Here is a 22290-nt window from a genome sequence, read left to right on the forward strand (position 1 = left end):
GGCTGCACCACGGGCTGCAGGGGAATCTCTGCTGGGAGCAGCATTACTGCTCCCCCTCCTTCTTCATCTGACCTTGGCATCTGCAGCTCTTCCTCTCACAAGAAATTATTCACAACCAGCTCAGGCAGACGCCTCTTCAAAGCTCCTCTCCTCTCCACTTCTTGCAGCTGGGCTGGGCCGAGTCAGGCCCAGGCCGCCCGGCAGGAGGCCAGAGGGTGAGGGCTCGCGCCTCCCCCTCTCTGTCTGCCCCTGCTTCTGCTTCTTCCTTTTTTTATTTTTATTTTCCACTTCTTAAATACATTATCACAGAGCTGTTATCACTGTTGCAAATGAGGTTGGCCCTGGCCAGCAGTGGGTTCACCCTGGACCAGGTCAAGTCCACTGAACAAAGGACTTGCACTTCTAGCAACTTCTCACAGAATCTGCCACTGTAGCCCCCACCACCACACAAAACCAGCACACTCACCAAATTGCCTGTCATGCAGAGGCCAGCAGCCTTCGCAGGTACTCTGCAGTACTCTGCAAAGATGTAGCCTTTTCGTCCATTAGATAAAGGTCTGTAGGACACTGGAAGTGGGTTTGCTGTCTGATGCTGCCCTGTTTGACCTGGGGTCATCATTACTTACACCAAAGCTCCTCAAAAGAAGTTTGAGGATTTATGACTAGGGCACTGCAACAGTGTGCTTTAAATTCCAGCTCTCAATTTTTAACTGACTTGCAAATCCTCACAAACCATGTTTCAACTCAAATGAAATTTCATGGCTGTTATAATCCCCAGGCAAACAGGATTGGTATAACTGTGTCAGTATCTCCTTTTCCCTTAACTGTAAGGCTCCACTAAAAGATAGTTAATTTTATTTAACCCTTACCAACCACTTCAGGTGGCTGTTGTTTGATATATAAATTAGAGACAACTCTAAAAATTTATTCTTATTCTGCTGTATGCCTATTTCTTGGGAATAAAATTCAAATGTAAGTAATATCGAAGGACTTAAGGTTTTATTCTTTCAGGCATAAGTGGTCTAGACTGTCAAAGCTTTTCGTATAGGAAAATTACTCTTTGTATATACATATCAAAAGAAAATGAGTTGCTAATCTGTATTTCCTAGCATAATCATTCACAGCAAATATCTGGTTATGCTTTTTGGGTGATAGCTCTTCTACTTCCATTATTGAATGGCCGAATAATGTGACTTGTATCGAAAGACAGCTGCTGGAAATTGGTTTGGATTCGGTAGAAAAACGTATATGCACTCATATACACCAATTAGAATGGGTCCCTAGTAGGGGGAACAGAGGAAGGAGGGAATAATATAATTTCACAGATCCATTTACTAAATCATATTTTGGAGTAGCTGTTCATTTAGCATCAATACCCACTTTATTGGCAGGATAGAAATTATTCAAAAGATTTGAACTGAATAAGAAATTTTGAGAAGGCAGAATTTTTGCCTCGGAAGGTGGGAGCAAAGAACACCTTGTTATCTAGAAAACAATGAAAAATAAATCAGCTAAACCTTTTCTCATTTAGCAATATTCAACTGTATTGCCATTGTTTTTCTTGCCTCTTGGAATTTTTTCTGCTGTGCAAATATTTTGCTTTCAATAAGAAAATTACTTGTCACCATGTTTGTGTGTTGTGCAGATGACAACCAAGTTAGCTAAGATGTTCTTACACTCTATACATGTATATGAAGCCAACTAGATTGCATGTATTTCTCTGATGGAATTAGGATTAATTTAATCAAATGAGGGGATGTTAGTAGTGCTTCACGTTTTTTGTAGATGCAGCCATAGAAAACAGAGATGATGGTAGTGCATATAGTGCCTTTCTCTCTCTTTTCCATTCCCTGTTTCCCTTTCTTGAGTAGTACAATTCTCTTCAAAACCATACTGAAAGAGAGCATTGTGGAACTGTTAAAAGGTCTGTTTAATGTTCCGAGCACCCAAATGCTTCTCACAAGCATAGCAGGACAATAGCAGCTGTGTAACCAGAGCATTGAGTGAATTCTTGTACACTTTATTTGTTTGTTCACATGCTGTAATAACCTGATCATTTGTGGTTTTTATGACAATGTCCATAAGGTGATGACACGCTTAGCTGTATGAAGTAAGATTTGCACCCTTTTTTACTACTTGCTGAAATGTCTCAGAGAAGCATGAAGAGACAGAATGGCCTTCTACTTTACCAGGTCAGTTTAGAAACCATACATGTATTGCTATTAAATTTACTTTTTTTGTGAAATCACATTTCTGAAGTGCACCACATGCATGCATATTTTGATGTGGAGATGAAGAACCAGTTTATAAATTAAGCCATAAACGTCTTTCTTAGATAAATAAGTAGTTTAAGTATGATAAATAGAACAAGTAATTGTGATGATGTAACTATTTCCAACTGTGTTTCAGTCTACATATAATTTCTACTAAAATAATTCAAGCTAGTCACTCACAAATATATACATGTACATATTTAAAAATCAAAACTAAAATACGCTAAATGACAACTCTATTAATTTCTGTGTCAGGTACCAATGGTAAATATATATATCTTACTCTGGGCCTAACTAATGCAGATAACATGGGTTCATCATGATGAACTACCTAAGATGACGCTGGTTGTCATCACCATTATCCATATAATATCTTTCCTGAAAAGTGTGACAAACTTTCAAAGGCAGATAGGCAACTTTCTCCACTCCTACCACCCCAAACCTTAAAACAAAACCACCAAGAAAACCAACTCTACATACTTTGTCATGGGCTTTAAAAAGGCACAGTGTACTAGATATAGACACTGAATTCCCATAACTGAAACTGACTCAAGCTTTTACAATATACCTGATGTGTTACTAAAGCAAGATATTCTTCAGTTGTTCTCTCTCCATTCTCTGTGGTTTTGGAAATGTTGAGGTATTTCTTCAGAAATACTCTTCTTCTGATAATTCTACTTAAAAATGTAATGGAATATGAAAATAATTTTCCCCTCAGGTTTCCAATAAGCAAAAATCAAAGGGCAAGTAAAAATTTCGTAGGCAGTACAACTTTATTTGAAACTTGCAGGGGAGCTCATAGGACACCAGCTCCTCAGGGTCCCATGCTGAAGGCTGGGCAAACTGAAGGCTTGAATACCACACAAAGCTGGGAGTAATGATTTTACACACATGAACTACTTCCTGTGGAGTAACAAACTGTTGTGTCTTAGTTTGTCCACAGAATTTGTCCATGTACTTGCTCTAAGTTTTTAGTAAACACTAGATAATTCAGATTGGATTAACCCTAAAAGACAAATTAGGGTTTTTTTCTCATTCAATTCTTAATCATGCTGGCTTTCAGGGCTCTGATGGATGTGCTCTGAAATCCCTTACATTAAAATTAGAAAGTTGCCTTTTCCCTTAGAAGGATGTCAAGGCAAAGACAATTTTTGCAAATCATGGTAAATTTTAGTGGAATGGGGCACAATTGCTATGAATATTCAGTTTTATTCCAGAGCATATCATGAACAGAACTTAAAATGTTGAGGGACAAACAGGAATGTTTGAGACATGACCTTTCAGTAAATTTTGCAGAAAGGTTGATAAAATTTGGCAGGAGTGGAGCAGAAAACGTCTGAGATGTGCTTTAAACTCAGTAACTTATTTTCAGCAGATAGGAACACAAATATGTTGTCTTTCACTAAGACATGGTATGTGAACACCCTCTGTTGCCTATAGCTCTCATGAACTAGGAATGCCTCTGGTCAGATTATTGGATTTTCAGATCACGCTTCCTTTAAGATTTTTCCATACAATTTGTGTTGACTGCACAGAGCATAGAGATACAGTAAACCTGTGTACTAGGAAGTAAATGGTAGACTAGATTCAAGTTCTTTACAAAATCTTCTTAAAGGTCTGGGTTCACGTGAAGTAAGGGAACAGTTTTTCTCAGTGTTTGATGCTCATTTGCAAAGCAGGTTGTGGACACGTGATTGAGCAGACTGCTGACCAGCCTCCTTACTGCCAGAGGCTGCCCTGGTGGGAGCTAATGACAAATTCTTATGCTGCAATAGACCTACAACATACGCTGTGAGATACCTCTTCTTTTCCACATAATTTACTCCTTTTTTTTTCCTGTCCTTCATGGACACTCAAATCAGTACTTCCTTTTTGTCTGATTTAAACACTAGAAAAAAAATCTCCCTGGGCCAAATGGGAGGAAAGAGCATTTGAAAGCTACTACGTCAATAGCTGAGGCTGCAATGCAGAAAAAGAACTCACGAGACTTAATTCTTCATCCTTCATCCTTTTGCAAGGTTTGGACTTGGGTATGTGTAATTAGTCCTTGTGGGCTGTGTCCTCATAGGATCTTCAGTCTAGAATAGTAATGTGGTTTTGAAACAAATTTCCTAGTGTTTCAAATTACCATGTATTGGTTTAGCACACAGACACTAGACTCCTTCCACATGAAATTTTAGAGGGGGTTTAGCATCACTGTGATTTTCCTGTCTAAACAGTAGTGCTAAGCCTGCTCTGAAAAACAAAAAGAGATTACTTTCTGTCTTACCTTTATCAAAGGAGTGTCAAACAGAAAAAAGAAGTTGTGGTGGACAAAACAACATATATTCATAACCTGGAAATTATTAACAAAATAGTGATATTAGACTTTAAAGGCAGTTGAGCTGTAGCAACTGTCAAAACATGTGTGAGAGAGATGTCTGTCTGGGGAGAATGCTACCATAATCACTAATATGGCATGACTCTGATACCTTTTACTTCAGCTGGGTTGGTTCTACATGGTATTTACTGATATTATCTGCTGAATCTTAGCCCACTTAAAACAAAGACTCTGACTTTGTTTGACTTAGGAGAGAAGGCAGCCTATGGTGTGAAAATAGAGAATATATAAAGGTTTTATTTCCTTTCCAAAGAGCAAATTAATAGGTCAACATGGTAGCTGTTTAGAAGGTAATCTCTTACATAATTCTTCTTGCCATAACAACATTGCTTTGCCCTAGAAAAGATGTCTAAGATACAGACTATCAAGTGTGAAAGTGTTTTTACATATACCACGATTACAGCACATACTAGCCTTATAATTGCTTCAGGGCTTTTCAGAACTGCTAGGGAAAATAATATTTCACGGTATGAATATTTCAGTGAAAATCTCCCTTCCAGTGAAGTAGGTCCGCTGGCACAAAACAAACACGGATATTCTTCAGACTTTTATGCAGTATGCAGGAACATTACCAAATGTGCACTTTCAATTGCTATCAGCATTCTATTAGCTGCTTGGAATAAAAGAGACACCCTACTACATGGTGATGTACTTTCCATTTCCACCTTATAAAATTATCAATCATATTTTTTCCTTTTTAAAACATAAGCTATATGAGACAGGTATAGAATAAACTACCTGAAAAGAATTTGCAAGCAATATATAAAGAGCTAACACCTAACTGGTTACTGCATTGACAGAAATGTATGAAATTTACCTCATGGAGTTAGTTCAAAATATACCCAGTTTTTCAATCTATAGGACTTATTGGAATAAATCCCAAGAACCTGAGTCAAAGACAGGGTGATTTCTTGGCTTTGAATGGGGACTACATTGCAAGCATTTACTTTTTACTCATCTATGTTTGATTATAAATAAAGTTATTTTAGGTGCAATGTGAAGACAAGGAAAGGACAGGAGGGGCTAGGAGATTATTTTTGCAATAAACTATTTGATGAAGTGCTTGGTTTTAAAGGGAACAATGTCTTCTAACTCACATATAACTGCTTACTCAGGTTTATCACTTTATGTATGTTCTTTTGAGGAGTCGCATATTCATACAAATCACTCAAGGCAGCATTACTATTTTTATAGAGAAAAATCACATATTAAGAACACAGCTGATGGGATATTCATGCTCCCTTGGGAGTCTCACAGGATCCAGAGGAGACTTGCAGGATCCAAATGAGTCACTATCCGTAAAGGTTCCCTACTGCAAAATTATTTAATTTAAAAAATTGACAAAAGCAAAGCAAAATAATATTCATCTCTCAAATAATAAAAAACACTAAGGTTTGCAGGGTGCGCAGGTGTTCTTAGACCCATGGCCCAGATTCTCACAATATGTTTGTGGTAATTAGAATATCTTATTAAAACTAGTTCCCCTGCAGGTCTCCCACAGAAATCCTTCAAGAAATAACTGTAGTCTTGCCAAAGCAAATTCTTAAATTATATCATTCTCTGTTGGGCAAGCCCCTACAGATATTTTTTAACAGTATTGAGGAATACTACAAAAGAAACGGAAATGTGTTAATACTTTAAAGCTCATCGGGTTCAGAAATCAGTCACTTCAGTTTCTCACTTGTTTCTCCAACGCCTCCTTCAGAATCTGGCATGTTTTCTCAGTATTGCTTATCTGCCATGTTGTATTGAGTTTTACACATTTCCTTCCTTTAATTGCTAGCTTTTCCTTATTTATTTTATTATACTTTCTTGTATGTATACCTTTTGTTTTGGCTTATTTCAGTTTTGTGTAATGAGTATTTTCCTGCTGCCCCACTTGCCTCTTGCATTTCTTTCCTGACAGCTTAACACTGAGGTGAGTTTTGAGATCTCATGTACCCTGGTTAAGAGTTTGACTGGCTACATGCTGGTGCCAGGTCAGCCAGGAAGGTAGCTGTGGAGGGCTACTCATGGGTCCTGATACCAGTGCCCCCTTGCTGGCCTGGGGAGAGGTTGCACTGCGGTTCACGGATGCCCTGCAGGAATTGACTTCTCAATAGCCCCAAATCCAGCTGGACGGGACCACAGTAACACCTGAAGCCTTGTGCAGATGCTGTCTGGAGAGCTCATTAAAGTAACAGTCTCTGTTGTCATACTTTCCAAGCCAAAATCTAGTAACACAATCCACATAAATGCATGATGTGAATACAGCCCACACTCACAAGTCCTCTACTACCTGGATAATAGAACATCCCAGCAATGCTCACCCAACTACCAGCCCATGCCCAGAGGGTGTCTTCAGCCCTTGCTAAGTGGTCTTCTTTCCTTACTCTTCCTAAAAGTGTGATTTTCCAAAGAGAAGGAGGGAAGACAGTTTTTAAGCCCTAAATGAATATTTTCCTCCCACTCACTTCTTTTTCTGGTTCTATAACATCCTGAAACCTTTCTAATGTACATTTACTTCACTTCCACTTAGCTTCACATGTTTATCTTGCAATGTAATGTCTTTCCCACCAGTACCAATAACTGTCACCAGCAACACACTGGATTGTGTCCAGCTTAAAATTGATAAATGCCCCATTTCTTTCCAGGCTGTCTGTCTAATTTCCCTTTGTTGTGATCTCGTCCATTGGTTCATGCAGAACTCATCATACCTGGCCGCTGCCCATGCCCTGTACTCTGCCAGCTTCAGAAAATGCTTGTAACTTGCCCTAATCCCTCAGAACTCCTCAATTTTTTTTTTTCCAAGTAGATGGAAATTGTTTTGGATTATACTGCTTTATATATTTTTTTCCATTTAAAATTAAACCTCAAACTCTACCTGTCTGCTATCTTCAGTGAGTTTCTTTTATTGCAGCATTTTGGGATGTCATCTTAATCAATGTCATAATTGTCATTGTCACTGTTCCCACTGAGTGACTTTCACTGGAAAACTAACTATTTTGTTGAGGTTTAGTTCTGGCTCTTGCAGAAGTCAATATTTGAAAATATGCTGGTTCATTTTTAAGGCTATAATGACATCAGCTCAAGGATTTGTTTTTCTTCAGCCTCTTCCCACCTCCTCTGCACTTCCTAGCATGCTGATTCCTTGTCTAAGGAATCAGCCTCCATCTTTGATGATTTAAAGCAGTGGTCAAACACTACCACCATCATGACAGTGGATATTTCTCCCTGTCTGTGGAGGAATCGTGACTGTTTTGGTTAGGTGCTTTTGGAAAGATGCAGTCAATGTCTCCTACTGTAGCTTAGTATACAGACAGCAAGCAGAAACACCAGCTCCAAGGATCACACCTAGCAAACCCAGTAGGTGTGATTCCAGTCACACTCCAAGCAATATAAGTTAAGTGTAGGCTCAGTTGTTCACTGGAGTCTCCAGAATGCAAACTGAAGAAGGATCTTTGTAACACAACTTGTAACAGTATTGCAGATTTCTTAAAAGAAATAGTCTGATGAAGATCCTTTTTTTTCCTGCATTTTAGTGTAATCGGAGGACACAGAAGATCAATAACAGTACTGTAGTATTGTTAACTAAACAAATATAGTTTTGCACCCTAGGTTGATTTGAATACCATTTGACCAAGAAGTTCATTTGTTTGGCCTAATGTTTATTCCTTGTTTATATCAAGTTTAGAGGCAGAGACGGGAAATTCTATTTCTGGGATAGAATCCTGTCTTGGCTAGATACTGTGAACAATGAAAACTACACTTTTCCCCAAATGACTCTTATCATCATATGAGACAATGACTTAGTAGAAGCACTGCTCTTCGTAAGCAAGAAACTATGTTCAGTGCAATAAGCATGTATCAATTGAAACAAACTCTTTGCACTTTGAAACCCAGAAAATTGGGCTGGGAAGCCTCATAAGATTAATTTTGTTCATTAACTCTGTTTTTTTCTGGCACTTGAAGGGGAATGCAAAGAAAATAGACTATCCTAATGTAATTTAACACTTTCAGTTCCATACTTCAAAATTTAAAAAAAAAAAAACAACCAAAAAAAAACCCCCAAAATAAGGCATTGAAAGTCACTAAGATTAGGTCTAGGGATAAGATTCCTGCTCTGACCAAGCTGGCTTTCTATTCCTATCTGCTACATGGTGTTACAGTTTTCTATAAACTCTTGCTATTCATCCTTTTTCCCCTTCTGATTCTGACTGCAGCCGTGTTATTTGGCAGCTCCCTATCCACGAATTTTACATAAACAGTCAGAAAATATAACGTCACAATGGGGAAAGGGAAAGCCAACATTACCTGAGTACCTCTCATCTCTTGCCTTTTACAGTGATATGACTGAAACAGTTGACTGCCCTATTTGCCTGCAGTACAGCGACATACAGTTCCTAGTGAAGTCCCTTAATGGGTCAGATCATTAGAGTGCACAACTCAGTGCACTCAAGCATGCATCTCTCATACTAATTGTGTCCAACCATATAACAAGATCAGTACAGACTCTAAATCATTTAGGCTTGTTAACATGTCACTGCTAAGGCTCTGTGCCATTTTCAGGGTATAGCTGCTTCATGCTGTGATATGCTCTAGAAATAAAGCAAGAAGAAGGAGGGAAAGTATAAAATTTCCTTTACATGTTTGTAGATACATTCCATCTTTTGTTTCATTAGCAATTTGTTAGATTTCATCTCTGTCATGTGTCCTAGTATTTTTTTTTTTTCGTAAAGTGAATAGTGCTAGCGTAAGTTTTTGGTTTTGTTTTTTTTGTTGGGTGTTTTTTTTTTTCTTCTTTCTGTTGTTGTTCTATTCAGAGAATAGAACTGACCAGCTGCTAAGGGACATAGCTACATACATATGAAGCACACAGTGCGTTCGCTGTGTATCTTGTGCAGATGCAGGAATCTGATGTACTCTTTTCCTCTAGCCCACCTCAGCTTCCTGTGAAGACCAAAAGGTTTGTACTCCCATATCACAACAGTAGTTCAATGTGTTTAAATCTTTTTATGATGAAATTCAATATATCATATAATCTTCGCAACTTAGTTTTTCAGTAATAACTCCTCTCCAAGTGAATAAATCCATCTCTTCTTCATCTTGCCTTCTACAGCCATGTGCCTGCACCTCTGAAACACCAGGTCATGTCAGGTAGCACAAGTGCTGAGCAGTGACCTTGAGCAGAGAGAAACTCCATTACCTTCTCAGCGGGCTTCCTGCTATTACTGCAGGCCAGGGTTCAAGTGCATTAGCAGAGAACGCAGGGAAGCTAACAGTCAAACGGTAAAATGCTTCCAGCACTTTCCCCCCTTTTTCCTGCTAATTCAAATAGCTGAAGGGGTAGACACAGTTACACTTCCACTAGACAGGCTGAAGTTGATTAAAATGTCACATATATTCGGTATTATGCATTAGGTTGCTTTAAAAAGTGCTATCTACATAACCTTTGTGAATTACTTCTAACATCCTATGAAACATAATAACTATCAGATGATAACCAGGCATTAAGGTACATAAAAGGTCAAAATGTGAATTTAAATTTGCAAAGGTGGCTTACCTCTCTGATTCTTTCAGTTTAGCCAAAGTGATAAAGTCACTCTGCTGCTAGTGAAACATTCAACTGTATCTTTTGTAAATCTGTGTTAGTAATAATGCCCTAAAAAACAGAAGTCAAGGGGAAAAATAATATGCCTGGTGTTTCTTAAATCCTGTGCTTCATCTCCAATATTTCTGCAATGGCTTTTCAGCATAGAAGTAGAAAGAGTATCTATGGTACAGCTCTGAATAAGGTCTTCTATTAGGTAAAATGTAAGTAAAATTCTGTAGGTACTAGGGAATATAGATCCAATTCTACATATAATGATAACTTAGGTAAATGTTCTTGTGTTCTTTTTTAAAAATCATCATTTTTGTGGATATATTTCAGCAGAAACAGTATGAAAAAAAAAATTAAATTCCGCAAAACCAGCAGCCCTCATGAAAGATTAACCCAGCTATCTACCAAGTGTGTGAAGTGAAAAATCAGAGTTTAGAAACAGACTTTAATTTCAAGCCTCTCCGGCACTATTAGCAGAGAGTCTGGCTGACCCTCTCAGTCAGAATAATAACGTGTTTCAGTCTTGCTCACAAGCAGTAAATCAATTAGTGGGCTTTGTTGTGTCCATGCCTGACAAAGTTGTAAGAGCAAAGTTGTAAGAGCACTGGCCACCTTCCTGCCAGCTCGCTGCTGGTGTGAGGGCCGTTTGCAGTATATAATGTTGGACTGTGTGAAACACAGGTGTGGGAGTGGGAACAAGAAAGTACTAGTTTTTCAAAGGACAAAAAATGTCACTGCCCCAAAAAGGCACTGTAGAAAGGAAATGAATGTATTTAAGAGAAGGCAAAACCACCAACGTATTAGCTGCCCAGGAGTCCAGCTGAGGGTTCCTCCTGGGCGTTAGACGCTGTCTTTAGTGAGTGCTGCACATGTCTTTGTATCCCTGAATGGGTGTTGTTGCTTCTTCCCTCCACTCCTTACCTCTTTTGTTGCAGCCAGTCTTTTTCCCTCTCTGTTAAATTGCAAGGGGCACAGATTTAGATCCTGTGAGTTGGTAAAGGCACCCAATTGTTCAACTAATGCAAATAATGTATATTAATGACAAATTGTCTTATGGGTATTAGATTAATAAACAACATCCATGAAAAATCTTTCTCCAGATAAGTTTTCTGTAATGGCCTTCTCACTGCAAGGTTTAGCTGTGGCTGCTGCAGACTCTCAAGCCAGAGGGAGCTGGCAGCACTCCCTCTGAAGCCTAGAAGCACCAATGCTGACACAAAGTGCATCCACAGCTGTCAAGCATGGCCAGAGGCAGACAGCCTCTTTGGGCAGCGTGGTTGCTACGTCTCCTCCTCACATGAGGTTGTCTTGAAAATGCTGTCATAGCAAAGGCAATTTACTTTCTGGGATATACATGTACAGAAGAAACAACAAAGTCCCACTCCTCCTCACAAAAACAACAAACTCCCACTATGACTCCATGGTATCATCCAAGATTTATTTGGCATAGATAGATCATTTGTAATAACCATAATAATTATGATTTAGACAACATCTAAGGTTCTGAAATTACTTAAAACACATCAAATAAATCTTATATTGCTGTGCTCAGGGACATCATGCTTTTACAGATGGGTAAGCTAAAGCACAGGTAAAATAGTATCTCTTTATTTTTTTCAAATTCAGAAATTTTAAGACCAGAGAGGATCATTATACCATCTGTTTACTTGCCCATTACATTTCATCTGATTCCCACTCAACTGAAGCCATTAAAGTTTTGTGTGACTAGGAGTATGCTCACATTGTTACAAATATTTGAGTTAGCTCATTTGAAAAAGCCATCATCCCCTCAATTAAAATATGTCTATGATTCTAGTCCATTGCAACACCTTAGGTTATCCATTTTGTAGCACATTTGCAACAAATTGCTCTGAATGCAGGATTAGTTTCTGTATCACTACATGTTCCAGCCAAATGCACGTAATTTCTTTAAATATTCTAAGTCTCACATCCGCAGTCTTATGCATAAGCTCAACAACACATTTTCCAGAAAGGAATCATTCTTCACTCGAATATAGAGAATCCATCACTTTTATCGGTAGATTATTTTACTGGATAATCAGCATCATTTAAAAATGTGCTGTATTAGTCATTTGAATGTGACTGGCTTTAACTTGCAGTAATTCACTCTTGTTACGCACTTCATAGGCAGTTTAAAGAGCTCTTTAGTTTCAGATATTTTGTCCCCCTGAAGTGCTTATACACCATAATCAAGCTGTCTCTTCATTGATACGATGAAGTGTATGGATTGAGCTCTGTATGTTCCTTGCTGAAAAACAACTTCCCTAGCTCTGGAGTGTGATTATTTGCCTTCTCTGATTTTCCACCTGTTTTTAAAGCTATGAGGAAAAACCTGTATATAATATTCATGGACAGTACTGTCATATGCCACGCAGGTAAGTTTCTGTGCCTCCTTTATTTCTCCTAGTTTTTTTTTATTTCCTTGCTTATACATCTAAATATCACCTCTGACTTTAAGTCATAGAAGTTATTTCAAAGTTATTTGTCTCCTATGATCTTTAAATCCTTCCAGATCTCTGCTTTCAAGAATATAAATGCCCATTCTGTATGACTTAGTGGTCTTTTTTTCCCCCTAAATTAGTGTCTTTTCCTAGATTTTGTTAAAATTGTTTTTGTTCTAATATCCATCCCTGTTAAATGACGTAGGGCTGTTGATCAATGTTTACAGATATGGTGTATTGTTACCATATTGATACAATACATTGAATCAGAATTTCATGCAGTCTTGAGCCTGACATTTGATGTCTAAGATTATTAACTCTACAGAATTACCTTTGTGAGCCAAGCTTTTAAAATAATATCAAATAAGCATAATTCACTGGCTGAACTAGGAATCACAGGAAAACTGGTGGGAAGGGAGGTTGGGAGGTGTCTGGTGCAAGGAGCTTCTCACAGCAGAGCCAGGCACAGGGGCTGCTTTTCAGTGCTGCCCAACCCACCCATTGCCTAAGTTCAACCAGCCCTGTTCCTCTAGACTCTCCTTACAGGGTAAGTGTTCCAGCCATAACCACCGCAGCTGCTCTCTGCTGAGCTTGTTTGGGTTTATTGATGAGGGTCCTGTACTGAGGGTCACAAACTGCGTGCAGTATCTACCTGCAGCCTAATGAGTGCCAAACCAATGGAGACAATCCCATCTGTCCTGGTTTTGGATGGGATGGTACTAATTTTCTTCTCAGTAGCTACTGTGTTTTGGATCTCATATGCAATTTGGTGTATGAACAATGTTGATAATACACTGATGTCATGAATTGTTGCTAAAGAGACCAATGCTTTCCAGCTTCCCAGGTTTCACTAATGTGTGGGTGTAGGAAGCTGGGAGGTGTATAGCCAGTATAGTTGACCCGACCTGGTCAAAGAGAATATAAATTTGGGGTTGACTGGAGCTGGGGTGGGGGGAGGGGCATATCTCTCTCTCTCTCTCTTGCTCCTTTGCTTTCTGCTCAGTTTTATTTCCATGATTGCTGCTCAGGATGGGCTATATTAGTCATCAAGATGTTGGGTGGTGAGAAATTGTACATCGTTTGTTTTATGTAGAATTGTGTTTAAATTAATATTAGACTAACTACAACATCTTTCTTAATGACCCTCTTATTTTAAAATCTTCATTAAGTGACAATGTAGTCAATTGCATTCTCAACAAATTTGCAGAAAAAAGAAAAAAAAACTGGAGTGGCTGAAACATAAGAATGTTGTGCTGCCATTCAGATAGATCTGAACAGGATATTGAACTGGGAGGACAGGAACCTCATGAAATTCAACATGGAGATGTTGAAAGTTCTGCGTCTAGGAAGAATAACTTGGGCACCAGTAAGTGCAGGGAGCTGATGGGCCCAAAGGCAGCTCAACAGGGAAAGCCCTGAGGTCCTAGCGAACAACAGGCTGACCATGAGACAGCAATGCTCTCTCACAGTAAAGACAGTCAACAGTCCCTTGGTCTCTATTAGGCAGAGTGTTGCCAGCAGGTCCAATGAGATGATCTGTCTTTTCTACCTAGCACACCTGAAGTGTGAACCTGAGGTTCTGGAGTGTCCATTCTTGGATATACTCAAAACCCAGCTGGATGTGGTCTTGCACAACCTGTTCTAGCTGATCCTGTTTGAGCAGGCAGATTGGACTGGAAGATTTCAAGAAGTCCCTTCCATTCTAAACCATTCTGTGGCTCCTTAATTTCAGCTTCAAGTTCTGTCTGTTAACGTAATTAGATAATATATTTTTAATTTATATAGATTTTCTTATCAAGATTGTCATATAATATCTGCCTATATATTTGAATTGATCATACTCAAGTGTAGGCATTTATTCACAGGAGATTCATAGAATCTTTAAGGTTCGAAAAGACCTCTAAGGTCATGAAGTCCAACCATCAACCTGACACCACCATGTACACTAAACCATGTCTTGAAGTGCCACATTTACACTCTTTTTGAACACTTCCAGGGATGGTGACTCCATCACTTCCTTGGGCAGCCTGTTCCAGTGCCTGACCACTCTTTCAGTAAAGAAATGTTTCCTAATATTCAACCTGAACCTCCCTTACCACACCTTATAGCCATTTCCTTTCGTCCTGTCACTAGTTACTTGGGAGAAGAGACCAACACCCTCCTTGCTACAGCCTTCTTCCAAGTAGTTGTAGAGATCAATAAGGTCCCCCCTCAGCCTCCTCTTCTCCGTATTAAACAGTCTCAGTTCCCTCAGATGCTCCTCATAAGATTTGTTCTCCAGACCCTTCATCAGCTTTGTTGCCCTTCTCTGGACACACTCCAGCAACTCAGCTTCCTTCTTGTACTGACGGGCCCAAAGTTTGTCCAAGTTCGTAAGCATATTGACATTACTCAGATGTTAAAAGGTTCAGGGATAAGCACCTTCAGCCTATGAAGACTGGCTATAGCATTTCTAGTCTTTCCTAGCTTATGATTGTTTTGACATAATACTAATGTCCTAAGCATATCTAACCTCATGGTTGTTTTCCAAAAGTGATTTATATTCATGTGAGATGCTCCTAACACACACAGTAATGGAGACTCATTTTATTAGTGGGAGGGTTTTTTGTGTGTGCATGTGTTTTTTTCTAACATGTTCTTGGAGCCAGGATTAATTTTTCAGGAATAAAGTTTTTATTTTGCAGTTTTTGTTAGATATAGTAATGACTACCTGAATACATTATTGTTCCACAGGGGGAACACTGGCAGACACAAGGCACTCTGCCAGAAATACATATTCTCCCTATGGGGCAGTAACAGACACAAGCGATCATGATTATACAGTTGTATTTATTTAGGTATTTAGATTTATTTCAGCTCCCCACTTTATCCTGTAGATCAATTTTTGAAAGATAAAAGAAAGACTATAAACATTAAAGTTGAAGGTCTCAAAGCCAATGAGTCAAGATATATACTGGATTTAAAAAATGAATCTGAGTTGAAAATGCTTTTTTAAAAATTTTATTTCTAAAAAACATCCCACAAACACATCTATATTCAACGTCCCTCCAGGTGTCTTTGCCTGACTTAACCCTTTTCTTTCAGCCTCAACTTAGTCTCTGTAAACATCAAGGTAAAAGTTGACCTTACGACCTTGTCCGTAAGTGCTTGCTCTAACAGCCATTTTGTTTCTAGATCCATTTGATAACCTGAGGTAATACATTTGTAACCCCAAGTGAAGCCAACTGACCTTGTCTTCTTTTCTTTCCATAGGGGAGCAAGGCAGTGCCCGTGATTTACAGCATGATCTTCCCTTTTCTTGTTGCTGAGCTCACCATGCGTCCTCCCCCTCCTCCTCCGTTCCCCATTCCAAGCGCTAGGATCCTCCACCACTCAGCCCCTACCCCTCCCATCTGGAAAGTCCTCCACACACTTAATTGACTCTGTGGCTCTCTTCTTTTCCCATCAGATGAACTATCTTTTCTCCCTGTCTTATGACCCCTAACCTTCTCTCTAATAAAACAATCAAATCCTACTTCCCACTTTGCAAGTGCTCAATCTGTCTCCCTTACTCTTTGCCACCCTCTTCACCCTTGCCCCGCAGTCTGCAAATGCCACTTCTGTTATATATCGTAATGAGTGCCTGTGAATGTTCATGAACTTTACATAAAAGGTAGTAGCTAAGGGCTGATTTTCTGCCTACTGTGAGGGAAGAATCTGACAAATCTGTTTTGTCTACTTTCAGGATAAAATACTGATAAAAAAAGGCTTCGTAAAAAAGACCTCAGCATTGCACATGTATTATTAAGTGTGCACATGTATGTACGTATCTATCTAAACCTGCTTTTTCAATCTAATCCTTGTATTGATGGGCACAGAGTTGATCCAAGTTCACAAAAGCTCCAGGAAATGCTGATGTTTCTGAAAGTGTAAAACTTGACTTTGCTCTTCTACAGTGCAACTGCAGTACAGAAACCTTTTGCTTGGTGCACATTATTTCTGCCTGTGCGTGTGGCCTGATGCACTCTTTTGCATCCTAAACCACATACTTTTTAGAGCAGGAATTATGTTGAGCCATACTTATGTTGGAATTAGGACCTACAGGCTTGGTAAGGTGATTGATGGGGCTTTATTCACCATGTATAGCTCATGAGAAAAGCAGTACACTACAGATCTCAGTGAAAGGAATAGAGAGTGTATAAGGGGCACTTCCTCCACCTTCTAATTTTGTAGGTAAATTCACAAAAGGTCCTTTCATTTTCCAAATTTCCATTTTATCTGTCTCAAAATGGCTTACTATCCTTAGAATTAAAACCTTTGCAGGCCTTTGGTGGATTGTTGACCATAGATCAAGAGCCATTAGCAGGGCTGATACCAGACATCTCATCTATAAATATAAATGCATATTTTAAACTACTTTTTTTTTTTGTATTTTAATTAATTTTAAGGCCTTTTCTTCTGCAAGTGTTACAACTATTTTGCTTTATTTATTACTCTAATGGTTTTTTAAAAGATCAAATATTTTAATATTTCCTAAAAGCAAAAAAGAAAATTATCCTTTTAGTTGCATCATTTGCTCTTCTTTTTTCATTTATTTACTGCAGCCAAAGAGAAGAATGAGTGCCAAACAATAAGTAGTACACATATGCAATGCTCATGGACTAGATGGTCCTGCCAATTTTGCTGAAGAAATTCACTAATAAAGGTGATAGATCCAGCAAAAGATATCTGTGTCTGAAAGGCCAACATTTGAGTGTTTAATTCCCAGAAGAGGCATCATTGATCAAGGTGATGTATCTAGAGTTTCTGTAGAGTTCATGTAGACAGTAGGCTCCAGTATGTAGGTGATTACTCCTTGTCTTCTGATATTCCTCAGGAGAAGGGGCAGTGCCTCCTTCTCTGGAAGCAGGGCACCTTCATCTGTCCCAAACCTAGACCCTTGTCTTTTCTTGAGGGAAGGGGTCAATCATTCCCAGGGGCAGCTAAGCACTGCCCAATTGTTCCCCAAAAGAAAGCCACCAGAAATGTGACTGCCACTAGTAATAGGTCTCTCTGTCACATAACAGCTGGGTTCAAAGTGGGTTATCAATTAGTGCAAATCCCTCTCCTCCACACAAGGCAATATACCCATCAGACTTTGGGTTAAATAATAAATGTCATCTGATTATGACAGCATGGAAAAGCATAAACTAGTGGTGTTGCAAGAATGTGTCTCATGTCCTTGTCTTTTAAATAGAACATCAGCTGAGCTGCTTTAACACACTTATGAATAAAAAGATATTTTTAAAATTGTATAAAAGCCTTATCAGTGTTCTTAAAATAGAAAGCAGAATTAGACTTCTAGTACTCCCATTTGCAACTCAGAAGATTGTTACTTTTTCTGCTATAATATTTCTGAAAACCATCCTCTAAAGATAGTGCTTCATACATTCTTCATTCATTTGCTTCATTGCCTATAAAGTCATAATCCCCTTTCTTTATGTATCTTAATTAGCAGATTACACAAACAAATTTAAAAAAAATATGCAACTCCAACTTTTTTTTATTATTATTTTCTCTGGAATACAGTGAATAGTAGTGGCTATATTTTTTTCTCTTTTAGCTAACATTGAGTGCTGGAAGAGAACTGGAAATCTTTTAGTGCAGAAACGTCTGTTACATGGCACCACAGTAATCTTGTAAAGCTAGATTCACTTCTGCAGAGTAAATTAATAAACAATCCACTTTGAGAATGTATAAGCAAAAACATGTTCACAGGGCCCTTTATTATAACATAGACTTAAAAAACCCTGCAATACCACAATTAGAAAGGGAGAGCTGTTTGCCATGCAGGCTGTAGCTGGTCAAACAGATGGAAGACTCCACTGAGTCCTTTACCATACACCTGCCAGTGTCCAAATGACAGCACGACGTCTGGACTGTCCCTTAATGGGACATCTGTGTCTCTGAATTTATAACTGCCAAACTGCAAGATCGCACACACTGGAATATCCCAAGTCGCTGCTTGGACACGTAGCTGATCATCATTACAGTATTATTCACATGTGTCAGGGCTTTAGAGAGAAATGATTAAATAACATTATACACCCACCACTAACTGCTCATGGCAGGATGGGGAATTTTTGAGTGGCTGGCAGAATATGATTGTAGTCTAAGTGAAACAGATTTGGTAGAATAGGTTCAATTATGTACCTAAAGAAAGGTTCTGGACTGAATACAGCCTTATCAAATGCAGTTCACTGAGTCTGAAAGCAGCTGTAAATTCAGTGGAACTAGGAACTGCAAACCATGTAATTTGAAAATGTTCATCATCCAGTACACCCTGCAGATTATAGACAAGGCCATTTTAGTTAAACAAGTAACTCAGAAATGTCTCTCAGAAAATGATGTCTAATCACAAAGGGGTGAAACAATTGTTACCTATTGCTTTAAAAGCCCCACACTTTAATGCAAACACTTGCAGTGATGTGAGGCTGAAAGTTGAACATTTCCCATTGTATTTACTCCTAGGCCCCATAAATTTTTGCTATTTTAAGTGGTGCAAAGACAGAAATAGACATGATGAAACACAAAAATGTGTAAAATCTGCCAAGCTCTTTCCCTTGCTCACAGTCCTCCTTGGCTTATTCTCAAACATATGCCATAGTAAAACTGTTAGGAGCCTCTTAGGATCCCCGAGTCCAGTAAATTAACAGCCTGCACCTTCCTTGGATACAGGAAGATATAAGAGAGTCCTGCAAGAAGCTCTAAAGGAGGTAGCAGTGGGAGTGTGGGAGGTAAGGGGGAGAGCAGAAGGAGGAGAAGAAGGAGGAAACCTCCTCCCGAGGTTTCCAAATGGGAAGTTTTCTACTAAAATCATTGTACTCATCTGGCAGAAAAAAGGGCCCTAGAGATCTTCTACAGATGTCTTCTAAATGCTGCCTTTGTTTTGACTCCAGCAGGGAAGCTAACTTGCCGATGATGCTTAGGGCACAGGTGAACTAAGGTTTTCTGGCTCCGTAAATGGAGGGAAGCCCAAAGAGACTGCATACCTCATTGAGGCCTAAATGACGATTGAAAGTTTTGAAAGTTATCACTTCAGCTGAAATACTCAGGAACACATATGTGTTGCATTTAGAAATATAGTCAAGCCATTTAGCTCCTCGCCTTCAATTACGCTTGAAAGGCTGTAAATTATTTTATAATGACATAGAAGTGTTTTTTTTCATAGACGTACTTTCAAGTTCGCTAAGTATTCAAAAGAAATATTATGATTGCAGAAGAGAAATCTACATGAGGAATTTACTTGCTGGAAATTTTTGCATCTCACTGTGAAGACAACCTGCTTTGCAGGTTAAAGAAGAGCAGAAAATAGAGTAATAGAAAATTATCTTTAAACTTTCCCCTTGAGATTACAAACTTGAAGTCTCTGTATTTTCCCAGGTCTGACAAGTCCTTGTGCAGGATAAATGCACAATGCCCCCTGCCTCCCCTCCTTCCCCCATAAATTTGACCTTATTCTATTCCCTAACTCTCTGGTGTTAATGATCTGCAGGAAGCTGTGTAATAGTACAAGTAAAAGACAGTGGGATATTAACAAGCTACAACCAATTAAGCAGACTTACTTTACTTTATTGTGTTTATCAGATGTATAAATTGCATTTTTTTCAAACTAAGAAATTAGACAATACTTGCTGTAATATCAATACCTTATATCAGTCTTAGTTCTTTTCCCAAGATCTGTAATTTTCTTTAAATGTCATACGGTCACCTCCAATTACAAATCATAATAAAAATACTTTAGCCTAATTACATCTTATGCAATGGAAGGTTTACAGATCTTTTGAATCTTTTCTCTGACACAGTTTTATCCTCATGCTCATTGCTGCTTCAGAAATCTTTGCTTCCAGATGTGGCAGTCCCCAAGGCAGTTCCTTTGGGAATGGAAGTACAGAGAAGGCAGAATAGGCTGGTTGACTTTGCCCTGAACTCATCTGCATTCGATGTTTACGAAAAATAAAAACATGTAACTCCTGCTCATAGCATTCACTGTAATCATACGTAATTAGAGATAATCAGCTTCTTTCTTCTCTCTTCATAAGAACACTGTAAAGTCACAAAAGAATTCATGTACAAGCTACATTTTACTGACTGTTATTTTTAAATTGTTTTCTTTAAGCACGTACAAATCAGAATTCTTAAGTGTTCCTAGAAAAAAAAAAAAAAAGAAGAAAAACCTATTTGGCCCTAAGTTTCTTGTTATAGTACCTCCTGCCAGAGTATTCCATGTATTGGTTTGTGAATTAGACTAGCAATGGCATAACATGGTGTAATCCTTTGAAAGACAGATTTGCACAGATTCACACTACATATACGATCGTGATTTTCTTCACTTTTAAATGCATTTTTGGGACATTTTACATGGCTCTTTATGGGGCAGGTACACAAAAAGATGTAAAATGTCAAAAGATCAAAGCAGTTCTACATCTGCCTGAACATTTTAGTATGGACTATTCCTGGACACTGCTTGCTTTGCAAGTTTAAGTGTAACTTCAGAGTCAGGAGTCTGAAAAATCTTCTGAGGAGATTTCTCAGAACTGACATGAAATGTTTCAGTGACTGAAGTGTGAAACTTCATGGTGGAGAAAGCTTGGTGGTCCTGACATAAAGAAGACCACAGGTACTGCAACAATTCATTTTCAGGTTTTTGTGCATCTTCTTGTCCTCCAAGTGGTAAATGCCATCATAGCTCACTAGGTAGGGTCCTAAATGAGGCACAGTGTGATCTGCTTTTAATTTCTCTCTTCTGTCAAAAGAATATTCTCACATCAAGTTCTAGAAGCTCTAGACTACTTGGTAAGTGGAGATAAACAATGGTGAAGCAATAAGGCTGTTAAAAAAATAAATTCAGAATTACTGTAAAGCACAAGGAACCATGCAACACAGTATTTGCATCTAAAATAAAAACAGTGGAACATAAGGTCTCTTGAAAACATTAGTCAAGAGTCTGAGTCTGCCATTTATGTAACTTTCCTATTATAACCAGCATATCTGGCCTTGATGAATTTTCCATTGCTTGAAATCTTATATCAGACTAGGAAGGCAGCAATTTAAAAGCTTTCAAGAAAACAGATGATGCAAGCAATGATAGAATGGCAGTTAATGACATTGAGATAAAGGACAAAGATACAGAAAAGTTAATTTTGCTGGCTAGTTTAAGTGCAATGATAAGTTCAAGAAAATAAATTTGTAAATTCTGATACTAAGAGATCAAATCAATGGAAAGTACCTAAAATACAGAATGTTTTTGGTTCAGACAACACAACTGCAGAAGTTGTAGATCCTTACTTAATTCTTTGTGTGATGTGTATGTTCAGGTCAGGACTGTTATATTGTGGTCCCTTCAATCCACAAAAAGCTTTCAGAAGTCATCATGACTTCATCATGCCATGGGAGGCAGCCCTGGAGGGAAGAGGGGCCCAGGAAAGTTGGTCCACGTTCAAGGAGCACCTCCTCCAAGCTCAGCAGAGGTGCATCCCCATGAAGAACAAGTTGGGCAAAAAGGCCAGGAGGCCTGCGTGTATGAGCAAGGAGCTCCTGGACCAACTGAAAGTGAAGAGGAAAGCCTACAGAGGG

The sequence above is a fragment of the Chlamydotis macqueenii genome, chromosome Z, assembly GCF_036417535.1.
Source record: "Chlamydotis macqueenii isolate bChlMac1 chromosome Z, bChlMac1.mat, whole genome shotgun sequence".
In the NCBI taxonomy this organism is placed as follows: Eukaryota; Metazoa; Chordata; class Aves; order Otidiformes; family Otididae; genus Chlamydotis; species Chlamydotis macqueenii.